General features: G+C 41.2%; 1 protein-coding gene and 1 pseudogene across 5 annotated transcripts in view; one reads left to right on the top strand and one right to left on the bottom strand.

The window, feature by feature from the left end:
- Raet1e (retinoic acid early transcript 1E) overlaps positions 1–16,643 on the bottom strand; it is a 114,133-nt gene that overhangs the window by 88,215 nt on the left and 9,275 nt on the right. The window lies entirely within an intron of this gene.
- On the top strand, positions 4,984–5,757 carry LOC142842584 (V-type proton ATPase subunit e 1 pseudogene; annotated as a pseudogene).

Genomic DNA, 16,643 nt, shown 5'->3' with positions numbered 1-16,643 from the left:
TGTTTCAGAATATATTACAGTGAAAGTCACTAATTGCAGGAAAACAGGTGTCTTTAGCAATTAGGCAGAAAGGGGACTGCTAGTAATACCAGAAGGTTAATAAATTAGGATTAATTGGTTCTTAGGCTGGGAACCTATAAGATAACAGAAAGTTTTTCACACTATCTTAAGGTAAAACTCAGATACTGACTGCCGTACTTTACAGCCTCCATTATCAGAGCTCATTAGTTAGATGGTGTTTGTACTTGTCCACTGTCTCTCCTGGTTCCTCCAGGCAGTGTATACTGAAGCCTCGTGACTCGCCTTTGACGGTGCCAGCTTCCCATAATAGAGATAGTGCCTAACCCAAAGGTCACGTATCCTAAAGGTCATGTCTCCTAAAGGTTAACTCAGTTCATACCTGTTGTTCATCAAGGATGGCCAGGACACTAGTCTCAGTTTGCAGAGAGAAGCACCAGCCTTGTAAATAGAACAGCTGGTTGTAAAAGAAAATGAACTAGACTGATGAAGACTTCTTAAGCATCTGAGAAAACAGCTCACTGTGAATGACTGATCCTTGATCTGCTGAGAAAGCTGCTGACAGTCTGTTTTCATTCTCCTAGACTTATAATTTATATTTCTTTATTTCTACATTCATATTTCTGGAATCTACATTTTTATTTTCTTATTCTTGGGTTCTGCGATTTTACAATAGTTTATCTGTAATTAATTAAGAGAAACCAAGATTATATTTATAAGTATTTTGCTTACTTATAAGCCAGTATATATGACACCCTTCGAGGGACTGTATCATGTAAAAATATTACACAGCATATACGTACAGGTCAGTAAGAAACCATAGGTGATGCTTACAGCTAGACCCACAAGGCACATGGCCCCTAAGAAATTCCTTGAAAAACAATTGTGAAGACTCCAGAAAGAAACTCAAAGGACACAGAAGATGGCTGCTTCCTCAGAGTGTTCCCATCGTAGAGACATCCCTATCAGCCAGGAAGATCACCTCAGAAGCTGCCTTTTAATTGAAGAAGTTTTTTAATTTCATAAGTCTCCTGAAGGTCTTAGGGTCCAGTGTCATAGAGTTAAGGAGGAAATCACAGGCTTCCTTCCCCACAACACAATTGTCTTCCAAAGGGAGAGAGTAAAAGGAAGGAAATGGGGGTGGAAAGGTGGTGGAAAGGGCAACAATGGCAAACAGAGGGACAAGGAACTTGTCCTTGACCTTTACACAAGAAGGGTGCAAAGATCTTGAGGGGGGATGGGGAAGGGATCTGGAGGGGGAAATGAGTCTGGAATGGAGGAGAAACTTGGGAAAGAATGGGGAAGTAAGGAAGAGCAGGCTGCAGGTTCCTCCCAGAGGTGTGGTCTAGAGGGAGACAGAGAGTGTGTGAATCTAGCTAAGCAAGTGATGTAGCATGACCTCAGATCAGACCTGACAACCGACTGAATTTAAGCATATTAGTCAGCAGAGGAAAAGAAACTAACCAGGATTCCCTCTGTAATGACGTGAAAACCCTCTGCAGGCTAGAGAGGGGGGGATGTGACATGTGGAAGACCCACTTCCCAGCACCTCTCGTGGGAGCCCCAGTCCTTCTGATCAAAACTCAGCCCTTGGATGGTATGAGTTTACTGTGCACAGGACCTAGGTCTTCCTGCAATCAGGTTGCTTGGGAATACAGCCCAAAGTGAATGGCAAAAACTCCATCTAAGGCTAAATACCTACACCTTAACAAGAACTGAAAAAGAGAGAGAGAGAGAGAGAGATGATAAGAACTTTGAAGAGAGAGTTCAAGAGAGCATTCAGTCTGAGGATCGTGGAGATGGGATCTTGTCCACTTTGGTTTGAAGAATTCATAGAGGTAAGAACTCTAGTGGCTGGCTGCTCTGCTTCTCTGATCTTTCAAAATTTACCCCTATATGTGACTCAGGGTTTTTGCTATTAAGACCAAGTAGAATCCCTGCTACATTGAGACCCTGCTACAGCAAAGATTCAGGGCCACCTGCTGGATGAGGGTAGGAATGACACCGTGTTCCTAAGAGCATGAAACCCCCACATGACAGGAGCTGCTAGCCTTAGTAAATTCCAGTGCATTCTTCAGAGACCCATCAGAAGGCATCAACTTTATTCTGTTCCTATCTTTTCTGATTCTGTTGCCTAGGGCGCCTGAGGGATCAATTGCAGGTGAGTAACATGAAAGACCACCAGGTTTGGGAGTCCTGAACAACAGTGTCCTCACCTCTCAGGTCACAGTGGTCAGCACAGTGGTGACCTCAGTCCATTGGGAAAGAGGACCAGAACCACAGACCTGAGAAGGACACCCCAGCCCGAGAGATAAAGGTAAAGATGGGAACTAGGAACCAGAGTAACTGGAGTATGAAAAGACTTAAATTTATAGCCCAGATGGCTGGAACTTTCACAAATAAATCTCTGCATGGGGGCAAATCTCTGTGTGTGTTCCCAAGCAAATCCTGAGGGCTCCTGGATTTTCTCTGCAGCTCCCCTTGTCGGTAGCCAGGTCTTAGGAAGGAACCATGGCAGAGGCTCCAATGTTCCTGCACAATCATTCTCAGAATTGGAGCCTTTTGGTTTTACTGAGCCATCTGGGATCCACTCTGCCAACTGGTGAGTTCCCAGGATCTACATGGAGGATTGCTGGGGGATGGGAATGGGCCTGGTGCTGTAGACAGAAGTTCTGTCCCACCTGGTCCAATAGTCATTCAGTCCTAAAGAGACACATAAAGGCCTTAATTATAAACTGTTTCACCGATTATCTCAGGCTTATTAGTAGCTAGCTCTTACAACTTAAGTCAACCCATAATTCTTATCTATGTTTAGCCATGTGACTTAGTACCTTATCTCAGTAAAGCATTCTCAACTTACTTCCTCTGCTTCTGGCTGACAACTACATCTCTGGATTTCCTCTTCCCAGAATTCTCTTAGTCTGGTTGCTCTACCTATACTTCCTGCCTGGCTACTGGCCAATCAGTGTTTTATTAAACCAATACAATCAATAAATCTTTACAGTATACAAGAACATTATCCCACAGCATAGCCGTAAGTCATGACATACTCCTAGGCTGACTGGAAACTCCTGGGTGTCTCCTTCTGTGGGGGAATAGGTTACAGACATGGAGCTGCAAAGATATCCTGACTTATTGGAAAGCCCGGCTATACTTAGAGCCACAATAGGACAGCTCTGGAGGGGTAGAGCCCCAATAGGACAGCTCTGGAGGGGTAGAGCCCCAATAGGAAAGCTATGGAGGGGTAGAGCCGCAATGGAACAGCTCTGAGGTCTGACACTGCAATAGGACAGCTCAGCCCTAAAGGAAAAGTGCCCTGACTATTGGGGAGCCAGGCTACCTAGAGCCACAAAAGGACAGCTCTGGAGGCTGGAGTCACAATAGGACAGCTCAGCCCTGTAGGGAAAGTGTCCTGACTTATCCGGAAATCAGGTTACCTGAAGCTGGGGTCCTGTGGGGATGGTCTCCCCACAGGATATAGCAATTCTATTCTTCTCCTGGAGAACCTCTACAGCTGAACTCTGCTCTGTTCCATTAAGGGAACATTCAACAGACCTGTCATAACAGAACTATCTCTAACACTTTGCTAAAGGGGAAACCCCTGCAGACATGTAGCAATCTCCTTGGGCTACAGCAAAAAGTTGCTAGTTTTTCTGCTCAGCCTTTCTCAGCCTACCTTAGGGAGTGTCTCAGCAAGGTTTGTCAGCTCTGTCTGCTAAGGGATGTCTCAGCCAGGTTCTTCTATTCCGCACAGGCAAATGAAGATCTTCACCCAAGACTCAGTTGGGAAAGAGATTTATTTGGGAAGGGGGAGACCAGGAGAGTGGCTGCCTCTACTGGGGAGGGAGTAATGTGGGATTCCCCTCTGCATGCTGTGAATACCATTGGTTAATAAAGAATCTGCTTTGGGCCTGTGCATGGTAGAAGAAAGATAGTCAGAGAAAACTAAACTGAATGCTGGGAGAAAGAAGACAGAGTCAGTGAGATGTCATGCAGCAGTACCAGAGACAGATGCTGGGACCTTCATGGGTAGACCATGACCTTGTAGTGATGTGCAGATTAATAAAAATGGGTTAATTTAAGATGTAAGAGTTGGCTAGAAATACGCATAAGTTAATAGGCCAAGTAGTGATTTAATTAATACAGTTTTATGTATTTTGGTAGTCTGGGTGGCCATGAAACAAACTAGCTGCCTCTGACAACATCCAACTGAACAGGCAAAGATGTCTATGTAGGGCTTCTCAGAGGCAAAGCTTTCCCATAGAGAAGAGGGATTGGTTAGTTTTCCATGCTCAGGGATTGGTTAACTTAGTTGGTCAGAGGCAGACATGACTCTGATTTCATGGCCAAACTGTGTTTCTTTCTCTGGTCCTTTTCAGCCTTTTGACTCTAATCTTAGGACCAGGGCATATTTCTTTCACTGATTCTGATTTTAGAGAAAAGGTGCATTTCTTTGGCACTGCTTTCAGAGTCAGGGCTTGCTTCTTTGGTCCTGGGTTCAGGGATAAAAATGTTTCTTGCCCTGGCTCAGGTCTCAGATCCACGATGTGTTTCTTTCACTGGCTCTGGGTTTAGAGTCAGGGTGCTCAGTGATTGCTTGGTTTCCTACTCCAGTTCTCCCTTTTATCTTACATCTTCCTCTCTTCATCTCCACAGTGAGGAGACACCCCCCACCCGGCTCTCCCTAGCTCTACCCTACCCAGTGTTCAGTGGATTAAACAAGTTAGGGGAAAAGTTATATTGGGAGGGTGGGGCAGGGACTACTTGAATGAAGAGCTTGATGGCAGAAATATCTGGTGATGCCCTCCACACCACTGGGGTCCACAGCATGCCTAAAAATCCAGTCACTGGGAACAGATGTGATGGACACTGTTGGACCCCTCCAGGAAGTAGTCTCAGACAGTTCCCCTGGACCTAAGGCAGTCTATGCTCTGCAGACTACCTTCCCAGGGTGAGGCGAGAGTGAGGCAGCCAGCTGGTTCGCCTGCTGGGGTACAAGCATGGCGTACCATGGCCTTACTGTGCCTCTGATCATGATAAGCATTTTCTGGGGCTTCATGGGCATTCTCGTGCCCTGGTTTATCCCCAAGGGTCCTAACTGGGGAGTTATTATCACCATGTTGGTGACCTGTTCAGTTTGCTGCTATCTCTTTTGGCTGATTGCAATTCTCGTCCAGCTCAACCCTCTCTTTGGACCACAGTTGAAAAATGAAACCATCTGGTATCTGAAGTACCACTGGCCTTGAGGATGAAGACAGCTCCATAGGGCCCAGGTACTGAGGTCACAAAGAGAATGCCTTTTAGATGCAAAATCACCTCCACACCCAGACCATCTTCTCCAGTAGCCTACTTTGGATGTTACCTGCCTTACCCTTGAAGACCTTCCTCTGCAAGACAGTATTTTTCCTTCGCCTTTTTTACACTCTGATGAATTATGTGCCTACTTAGCTGACTCTGAGATGTGTCTGCACTCCACTGAGAAAAAAAGATGCTATTCTGAGAAACCTGTTACTCTTGCCTTGGAGCCTGTGGCTTTGAATATGGCTCCTGCCGGCTCACAACATGAGAGTCAGCGAAGTGTTCAATATTGCCGCAAGACAAATAAGACTCAGTGGGTCAGTCAGGCGTGCCCGCTCAAGAGAAGCTCTACCCCAGCAGATGTATACCAAGCTCTATTTTCAGGATAAATTTCTTACTTCTACATCTTTGGAATAAATTATTTTTCTTCTTTCTATGGGAAAAAAAAAAAGACTACCTTCCCAGGGATTCCTCATCAGGCCTCCACCGTTGTGGACCTCTTTGTCCTTGAACTCTCCTTCCAACATTCCTATTGTATTCTCCAGCAGATTACAAGGCAGCCACAACCACACATGTTTTTGTATTGTTTTGTTTTTCCTTCCTTCTTTTTTTTTATTGTTTTGTTGTAAGCAGGATTTCACACTATAGCTCACACTACAGAATTTGCAACAATCATCTCTCTCCCTTGGTCTTCCAAATGCTGGGATTACAGCTTTCTGCCACCAGACTCAGCTTCAATTCCCATGAGACTCATCAGCCACAGTGTGCTCAGCTCCCTTCCCTGCCCACCCAGCCTTCCCCACTTTCCCATCCATAAAGTGCATTTACGCCTTCTTCCACCAGGTGGCAGTCTGTGCTCATGCCTGAAGTCACCTCCACTAAGCAGGGGCTAGAACATCTAGTCCTCTATGGAGGACCCTGGCAATGGTCCTGTGTGGGTACTAGGGAAGCTTCTGTCATTGCTCCCAGGCCCGTGTTGTCTACCTCCTGGGGAGATGGCATCAGATAACGGTGTTCATTGGCAGCAGTGGGTTCTCTTGATTTATAAATGTGAGTCTAGTTTTAGGATCCCCTAATACTAGAGTTATAGGCAGTTGTGAGCTACCATGTGGTTGCTGGGAATGAACCCAGATCTTCTGCAGGGGAAACAAGTGCCCTTAACTGCTGTGCCATCTCTCTAGCCTCAGTGGTTCAGCTTTAAACAATGGACACAGTCCTGGGGTAGCCATTGTCAGACTCCTGTTCACTGATTTGTTTTTAATTATTAAAACTCAGCCACACCTGGGTTGGCTAACCATCTATTTATATTTAGGATTCTTATGTTGTACCCAGTGGGTAACAAAGGACAAGTCATGTGGAAATGATCCTGGCTCATAAGCCAGTGGGAAAGTCCTGACCTTTGGAGAAGTGATGGATCTAGGAGAGTGAAGCATGATGGTATTGTGTGTGGTTCACAGGTCAGCGCACTTTACAGGCCACCATGCTTTCTCAGTATGAACAAGGACACACTGTTGGTGCCTCCTGGAGATTTAACATCAGTGGAAAGTACTCCTTTATCTTCAACACAATGAATATGAGCTCAAACTGATTAGTCTTAAAGCTGGATGTTTGCTAGAAGCAAGCAGAGGCATGGATCCTTTAAGAGATGTTTTCTGATTCAGCAGTAGCAGAAAAAAAACAAGCTGTTTTGAAACTGCTGCTTTCTGGGCCTTGCTGCCAGCGCAAACTCTGAGGAGTTTGGGCTATGGAGCATTTAAATGGAGTTTGTAAACAGCGTGCTACAATTTGCTTAATGACAACAAAGGAGGCATTGTGTTTGTGTAGCTCATTTAAAAATATAATGTATAATTAAGAAATATAGGTTAATAAATAATCATCTATATAGTCAAGTTTGTAGTCATGTTAGTTAGATTTTCTAGATATACAGAAATGTATTTCAGATGGATAGGCATTCTTCAAATCTTTCAAAGACTACAGAATATGGTATTTAAAGTGTTTAAGAACTTAGGACTTTTCATGACAATGAGACACAGCTGTTCCTGGCAGCATCAATTACTTCAAGAGGAAGATGGGCATCGAAGAGGCTCCTTATGGAGTTTCTTAGCCACAGGACTGCTTATCTGGACAGAAAGAACCCACAGAGAAATGAATGCTAAGCTTGCCTAAGATGAGATGGTCCTTTGATGTTCCTGCTTCCTGAAAAAGTCTGACAGACATTCTGCAGGACACAGAAAAAAGGTGACTGACAAACTGCTAATATAGACAGAACTGTCTTTGAAATCTCCTGCTTCATAAAAAAGTCTGCTAGATACTATGGGCTGGTAGACTGAAGATTAATGCCCCAACAATACAAAAGAACTTTGGGTGACTGTCCAGGCAGTCAATTCTAGAGTTTTGGAAGTTGCTTACACTGCACTTCCTGCTTACTTAGGTAATATTATATCCTTCTGGAGTCTTTGATAGAACAATACATATAGTTTTCCTTAGTCATGATAAAAGATAAAATAGATATAAATATTGTAACTGTAAATTCTTGCTTGATAACTGTTTTGTTATATATAATTTTACTAAATTAAAGTTAAATCCTTTCTTCTTATTTAAACAGAAAAGGGGAGGCGATTGGGATTCCCTTCAGTATGCAGTGAATAGCACTAGTTAATAGACTGTCTTGGCCCATATGGGGCAAAGAGTAGAGCTAGGTAGGGGAAACTAGAGTGAATGCTGGAAGAAATGAGGTGGAGTCAGAGAGAAGCCATGAAGCTGCTACCAGAAAGAGATGCTGAAACTTGCTGATAAGCCACAACCACATGGCAATAAACAGATTAATGGAAATGGGTTAAATTAAGATGTAAAAGCTAACCAATAAGAAGTTAAAGCTAATAGGCCAAGGAGTGATTTAATTAATACAGTTTCTGTGCGGTCATTTTGGGAGTCTGGGCTGCCCAGAAACAAACAAGCAGCCTCCCCCTAAAGCTGGAAGTATCATGAATGATGAACAATTCATAAAAGATCTCAATACAATTTTCACAGAGACTGCAGTCACTGGCTCAAGGAACTCTTAAAGCAGCATAATCTAGGTATTACCTAGATTGTCAGGGGGAAACTCCTTCAAATTTGATAGACTGTGCAGAAGATTTCCTAGTGGTCGTTCTGTGTGAGACACAGTGATGACCACAAGGATTTCTCTATCTCATCTCACCTCCCAATGTTTCTCATTCCCTATTAACCAATGGCTCAGACACTACATGGCCTGCTAATGGGCCCCAAATATGCATGTATCACTGTCAACCTCCAGCATTTTCTTCCTCCTTTATAGCTGCTCTTCCTCCAGCTACACATCACTTTGAAAGGCTTCACTATCTTTCTCTGGCACAATTAAACACCAGCAATTGAGCCAAATTCCACAAAATTCTAATCACAATTAATATGTTACATTGTTATGATGGTGTGATAGATATTTGCTTTCTTTGGTAATGTCGTAAACTCTGCAAGGACTTTGTCCACACAGCTTAACTCCTCTCTCTACTCAGGAATTATAAACAATCATTACACATGAGTCCCTCAGGCTAAATGGGGAAAAGATGTTGATGGAGGTTGATGCAGGTGTATTTTTAGCTCTATCCATAATTTTTCTGATTTTTTTAAGGATCAATATCAAGGGCCTTAGATACCACAAAGGTTACATCTCCCTCCCTGCTTCCATCTACCATGAACACCACCCAGCTTCTATCTACCAGACAGTTCTCCAATAACAAAGAATCTACCATCATAGCAGTAGTCATTACTGTCATCATTGTCCTGTCTGTCTTTGTTTGCATTTACATTTACATGTATGTGAAGAGGAAATCTCATCCCCAAAGAGGTAAGGAGCAGACTGAGGTCTCACTCTGGTTCTTGGTAGGGTTAGTCTGCTGAGCACATGGAACAGGTGTCCCACTGGGTATCGGGGATGTGAATTCCAGACTTCATGCTTCCATACCAAGGACCTTACCCACTGAGCCATCTTCCCAGCCCCAACACTGACCTTTTGACTGTCTGGTTACCAGTTCAATATACTATCTTCTGTGCAAACAATGAGCACTGAACGTAACAAAATTCTGAACACCTCACTTGCATGAACTCCTGTCATGGCCCTTACCATGTACTCATCCAAAAGACAATTGCAAAGGTGTTTTCACACAGTCAACTATGACTGCCCATCTACTCTTTCTTCCTCACTTCCCTTTGTGCCACATGCAATTGAGAGTCTGTTCACCCCAGAAATGGGTCTGTCTGAGAAGGGCTTGAGTGGTCTGTATTCAAAATCATTTTTTTTCAGGGGTCGTAGTACACTGGGGTACAAGTTAAGTGGCGACTTGCAGACTTCTCTGTTGGTGTACGGGGCTAATTACTTTCAGATTCATAGTCTGGAGCTTTGGATCTCACTGCAAAACCTTTCCAGACAGAAATCTTCACCTGCCCATGAACTGTCTCATCAACTTTCACGATCCACATAGGAGGGAGAGGCCATGGAGCCAAGTTGTAGGTACCCAACCAGGCCACCAAAATGTCCCAGGAGGATGAGCCCAAGACATAGGTGTAAAAATATTTACTAAATCAGATATACCCAAGAATCAGGAACTTCACAAATAGGGAGAAGAAAGGATGTAAAAGAAAGCATTATTTTCCAGTCATGACATGGCTGCTGCGTTGTTGAACTCTCAGTAGCTCTGAGAACTTGCACGATCCCTGTACAAGAGCAGGCTTGTCAACCTGCCCTTCTTTGGGGCAGAGGGCTCATGAGGCTCCAGAGCTCCCTGAGAATCTATCTGCAGTTAATGGTGCTGGAGCTGGAGAGACATTTTGTTCAGTGGTGTGACTTCTAGTAAGATGACCATGTTCTTATAAGTAGCTCCTCACCCTCACTTCTATAAATAACCCCAAATGGAATCATTGGATTGTTGTGATGGTAGTGGCGGGCTGCGGGCCCGGCTCCCAGCTAGCTTTACCCGAAACAATTACATGGAAGCTGTATTCTTTTAAACACTGCCTGGCCCATTAGTTTCAGCCTCTTATTGGCTAATTCTCACATCTTGCTTTAACCCATATTTAGTAATCTGTGTAGCACCACGAGATGGTGTCTTACCAGGAAAGATCTTAACCTGCATCTGTCTCGGAGAGGAGAGTCATGGCGACTGCCTGAATCTGCTTCTTTCTCTCAGCATTCTGTTCTGTCTACTCTGCCTATCTAAGCTGCTGTCTATCAAAAGCCAAGGCAGTTCCTTTATTAACCAATGAAAGTAACACATAGACAAATGATCCTCCTCCATCACTGGATAAAATAACTTTTTAAATAAACCTCACATGAAGGTAGAGAAGGAGTAATTATGAAGAAGAAGCACCTGGAAGGAATGGGAAGGGGACATGAGAGGTGATAGAAGGGTTGATATGACCAAAATTCTTATACACAAATATGAAAACACAATATTATGAAACCAATTATTATGTGTAATTGATATGCTAATACATTGTTAAAGATTGACTTTTACCTTTAATATGCATGAGTATTTTGCCTGTGTTTCTGTCTGTATGTAACATGTGTGCCCGTTGCTTGCAAAGGCCAGAAGAGGGCATCAGATCCCCTGGAACTGTGCTGTAGGAATTCCTACATTCAGTAGCTTTTAAGTTACCTGCCCAGCGGGGTGTGGTCTCTTATACTATTTATGCTGACGTAAAGTGTGTGTCCAGCCTCTTTTCTGGCTGCCAGATTCAGTTGTTGTTCTCCATTCCAGCAGAGGATATTGATTTTTGGGTCTACCCCTAGATAAATAACCATGTATTACTCTCAATTCTGAGCTAGTGTAAGATTTCTCTTAAGCATCCTTCTTTATCTGGTGCCCACATGGATTCAGACTCCACATGTACTGGGTGGACAGCCTAAAGGTCTAGCCAGTCAATGGCCCAGAAAGTCTCCCAACCCTGCCCACTTGGCTTCTTTTACCTAAGTGGAGTTTTTTGTTTTGTTTTGTTTTGTAGAACCTAGCCAGTCCATGGCCCAGAAAGTCTCCCAACCCTGCCCCTTTTTCTTAGTGGGTTTTTTTGTAGAACCCCCACCACAGTGGAGCTTACTGCATGCAGTAACTTGGAAATTTCCCAAGAGCATGCACAACTGCTGCATTCCCTGGTGTGGTTCCCTGGTGTGGTTCCTTGCCACATGACAACTTGTGCAGCTTCTGGTTTGGGCTCCCTGCCTGTGAATTCTGGGTTTCTTGCTTCATGTATGGAATTGATTTAATTGCTTTTAATTTGCCAAGCAAAGTATATTTCACAGTATTTAACCAGTACCAAGGCAGGAAACTAAAGCAGCTCAGGACCGTTCCAGTGGCCACAGATTGCATAGCTGCTAATCACAACTCTACAACTACAACATCTGCTGGACAATAAATATGATTACATCTAAAACAATTTACCAGATCTCATAACAAGTAATTAATAAATCGATATGGCAGACTACATTAATAGTGAAACTTTTAGTAACTTTTTTGCTAATATTGTATTCTGCAAGACTTATGTGGTTATGTAATATTTCCATTTATTGGATATTGGGACTCAGTTATTTTCTCCATATTGTATCATTAAGAAAGAATGTGATACTTTTAGGAATGATACAGTCTTTACAGACTAATAATGAACAGCTAGTTGATAGGATTAATACTATTGAAAATCAAAAGTTACCTGAAAAAAATTAATACTATTAAAAAGGATAACATTAATTTGATACACAAAATTGAATCCACATCTAATAGTACTGAGAAATTATCTGAAGGAATTAATACTGTTGAATTTGACAATTAAAATTCATTTAAAAGTTATGATAGGTTAGCAGATAGAGTATCTCTTCACAATGGCAATCTGCATGCTATCCCAATAATGTCCAAGGATGAGCTGTTATATTTAAAGGAGAAACTTTAGACCTTGAAATTACATGAAGAATGAGGACCAAAGGCTAGGTGCATCAATGAAATCACTAGAAATATATACAGGCCAGGAGATTCAGGCTTTACAAAAGAAAATAGTATAAAGATTTGAAATGATTAAGGAAATTATTGGAGCTGATGAACAGGAAAAGAAGGCATAAAGATAGGATTCAACATCACCAGTAGCTGTCAGAGATGATTTGCCCAGGGTTTTAGCTTCCTACCCTATAATCTACTCTGACAAAACATCAAGTTCTAAAGGCCAAAAGGATCCAAAGAAGGTAGATGGATACCTATAGGAATGAATGATCTAAAAGAAATTAAGCAAGCTGTTGTAACTTATGGCTTGCATTCTGCATTTGTTAGGGAGATGATAAAGACATGAGCTTCTAGCATCAAGGCAACCCCACATTTTCCTTCATGTGGTTTCAGAAGTCCTGGTTGATGGGCCCAGTTGATGTTTAGATGTTATTTCAAGGAAGAGGCTAAAATTCTAAAACATCAGGGAAAAGCAGAAGGACTTGAGACTTCCCAAGATCAAACTCTTGGTGAGGGCACTTTTGCTGACCAATGGGATCAAGCTTTTTACAATGAACAAATCTTGTCCCTATGCCATAAAGCAGCCTTAAATGCTTGGGACAGGATTCAAAAACTAAGAAATTAAATTTAATCATATGCCAGGGTTAAACAGGGCCATATAGAAACTTTTAGTGACTTTTTACAAAGATTAACTAAAGCTGTACAAATAGGAGTAACAGACCCAGATGCTAGATGAGTACTTATTGAATCTCTGGCTTTTGAAAATGACAACTTAGAATGTAAAAAGATACTTGAGCCTTTAAAGGTTAGATCAGCACCTATGGATGAATGGATCCTACATATAATAAACATTGAGACATTTGTCTAAAATACTGAATCTTAGATAGGATAAGCAATTTCCAAAGGAATGAGGAGACATCAAAATACCAAATGTTTTAATTGTGGTAGAATAGAACATCTGAGAAGGGATTGTAGACACGGAATTCCTAGGAATACTCTCTCCTCTGGTAATGGCAAGAATAGGAGGACTCAGCCTTCAGTTTTATGTAGAATGTGCAAAGGCTGACATTGGAACAATGAATATGGATCAACAAAGGACAGGCAAGGCAACCTGATACCATCGGGAAACTCCTTGAGGGGTCTCTCGATGGCCCCAATCCAAAAGTGGCCCAGTCATTCCCAATTATTGTGGAGGACATGTCTCACCAGGAAAATTTAAAAATTCAGAGCCTTCTGTAAAAGACCATACTGTTCTAGATAATGCCATAAACATGGAGGATAAATCAAAAATTCCAATCGGAAATGTATGTTCTTGCAAACTTCTATAAATAATCAAAGACCAAAGCTAAGAGTGTATATAAATGACATTGTAATTGTTGGTTTGATAGTCACAGGTGCAGATGTGAGTATCATTACTCCAGAATCTTGACATCCAAATTGGCCTGTTCAAGAGTCAGATGTTCAATTACTAGGAATTGGAACAATAACTCAAGTTAAACAAAGCACAATATGGGTTGACTGCATGGGGCCAGAAGGTCATAGAGGGAAGCCGACACCATATGTGGCTAATATTCCAGTAAATATATGGGGGTTGTTACCTGCTACAGCAATGGAATACCCAGATTAACATTCCTGCAGTCCCAGGAACTCATAATTCTGGAAAGGATATGAGGTGCTATACACAAAGGTCACCAGTCATTCAGGCTGTACAAAAACATAAAACAACTAGCAAATCTGTAGAGGTACAAACAGCCCTACCTTAAAATGGTTAACTGAGAAACTAATATGGGTTAAGCAATAGCCACTAAGTGAAGAAAAGCTGCAGGCTTTAGAACAGCTGGTACAAGAGCAACTAGATGCTCACCATATTGAAGAATCAACCAGCCCTTGGGATTCTCCCTGTATTTGTTGTTAAAAAGAGATCTTATAAATGGTGATAGATCTAAGAGCTGTCAACAGGTATTCAAACTATGGGCCCTCTACAATCTGGAATTCCTCTGCCTTCTCTGTTACCAAAAGGATAGCCTCTTATAGTTACTGATTTGAAAGATTGCTTCTTCACTATACCTTTGCAAGAAAAGGATAGAGAAAAATTTGCCTTCACAGTGCCTACGTATAATAATTCTCAGCCTACTAGGAGATTCAATGGACTGTCCTCCCATAAGAAATACTCAAAAACCCCACTCTGTGCCAGTACTTTGTAAGTCAACCATTGGAAATAATACATAAGCAATTTCCTAAATCTATAATTTCCATTATATTGATGACATTTTGCTATCTGATTCAAACATAGAAACTTTAGAAAAAATGTTTGAAGAATTAAAGAAAGTTTTGCCAAAATGGGGATTACAAATTGCTCCAGAAAAAATAGGAGATTCTGTCAATTACATAGGTTATAAAATAGGTTTACAGAAAATTAGAACACAAAAGGCACAAATTAGAGGAGACCATTTGTGGACTCTTAATGACTTTTAAAGATTGTTAGAAAATATTTCCAGTCTATAACCAACTCTTGGGATAAAACCTAATCTAATAATTCATTATTAAACAAAACCTAAGATAGTGATAAAGACTTGAATAATCCCAGAGAATTAACATCTGAAACAGAAAAGGAATTGATAATTGTTGAGGAGAAATTACCAGAGGTGCATGTGGATAGGGTGAATCCAAATCTTAATTGTATTCTAGTCATATTGCCTTCCAGAAATTTTCCTACAGAAATTTTAATGCAAAGGGATGATATTATCTTAGAATGAATCTTTTAACAACATAAACCAAGTAAAAAATTAAAACCTTATGTGGAAAAAGTCTCTGAATTAATTATAAATGGTAAATTGGGACTTTGTAAAATAGCAGGTATAGACCCAGCAAAGATTATACTGCCTTTCACTACTGATGAAATAAAAAAGTTATGGGAAGACAATGAACCATGGCAAAGAGCTTGTGCTAATTTGGGGAAAAAATTAATAGCAATTATCCCAAAAGCAATAGACTTAGCCTTATAAAGATAACTTCCTGGATTCTTCCCTGAATTGTACATGATGCTACAATAACTGGAGCTCATACATTTTCTATTAATAGAAATAAATCAGGGAAGGCAGGTTACAAATCAGAAGAATTGAGTAAGGCAGAACAAAACCCTTATAATTCTGTACAGAAAGCAGAATTATATGCTATTCTCATGGTGCTACAGGATTTGAAAGAACCTTTTAATATAGTTATTGGTCCACAATATGCAGAAAGAGTTGTCTTGCATATTGAAACTGCTGAATTTATAGCAGATGATACAGAATTGACTTCACTATTTATCCAGGTGCAAGACATAATCAGGAATAGGCTTTGTCCTATGTACATAACACACATTCAGTCCCATATGGGTCTTCCAGGTCCTCTAGCACAAGGTAATGCAGAAATTGATCAATTATTGATTGGAAGTGTGTTGCAGGCCTCAGAATTTTATAAAAACATCATGTCAATAACAAAGGTTTAAAAAAGAGGTTTTTTTTACATGGCAACAAGCTAAGCAGATTATAAAGAGATGCCCTACTTGCCCTTTCTATAATCAAACACCACTACCTGTGTAGACTAACTCAAAGGGCACTCAAAGGAATAAAATCTGGCAGATGGATGTGTTCCACTTTGCAAAATTTGGAAAATTAAAATATGTACACCACACCATTGACACTTTTTCAGGTTTTCAGTGGGCAACTGCTTTAAACTTAGAAAAGACTGATTCAGTAATAACACATCTATTAGAAGTTATGGCCATCATGGTTATACCTGAACAAATAAAGACAGATAATGGTCCAGCATATGTCTCTAAGAAAAATGAAACCGTTTTTTGCTTATTATAATATTAAGCATATTACAGGTATACCACACAATCCTACAGGTCAAGCAGTTATAGAAAGATCAAATCGAACTATAAAAATATGTTAAACAAACAGAAAGGGGTACAAAATGCCTACATACAGTAGTCTTTAAGTTACCCATCCATGGGCGTGGCCTCTTATACTGTTTATGCCTATGTAAAGTGTGCATCTGGCCTCTTTTCCAGCTATGGGATTTGCTTGCTGTTCTCCATTACAGCAGAGAATATTGGTTGTGAGTCTACCCCTAAATAAATAACTCTCCATTTTACTCAATTCTGAGCTAGTGTGGGGTTTTTTTTAAAGCATCCTTCTTCAGTTGTGAGTACTGGAATCTGAACCCTGATTCTCTCCAAAAGCAGCAAGTGCTCTTAACTACTGAGCTATCTTTTCAGCCCTCTAATAAATTTCTTTAAAAGAATATAAATGCTTGAATATTATTAAACACAAGGAAGCTCTTCTA

The sequence above is a fragment of the Microtus pennsylvanicus genome, chromosome 1, assembly GCF_037038515.1.
Source record: "Microtus pennsylvanicus isolate mMicPen1 chromosome 1, mMicPen1.hap1, whole genome shotgun sequence".
In the NCBI taxonomy this organism is placed as follows: domain Eukaryota; kingdom Metazoa; phylum Chordata; class Mammalia; order Rodentia; family Cricetidae; genus Microtus; species Microtus pennsylvanicus.
Note: the sequence above shows the minus strand (reverse complement) of the source record. Positions and strands in the feature narration are given on the sequence as shown.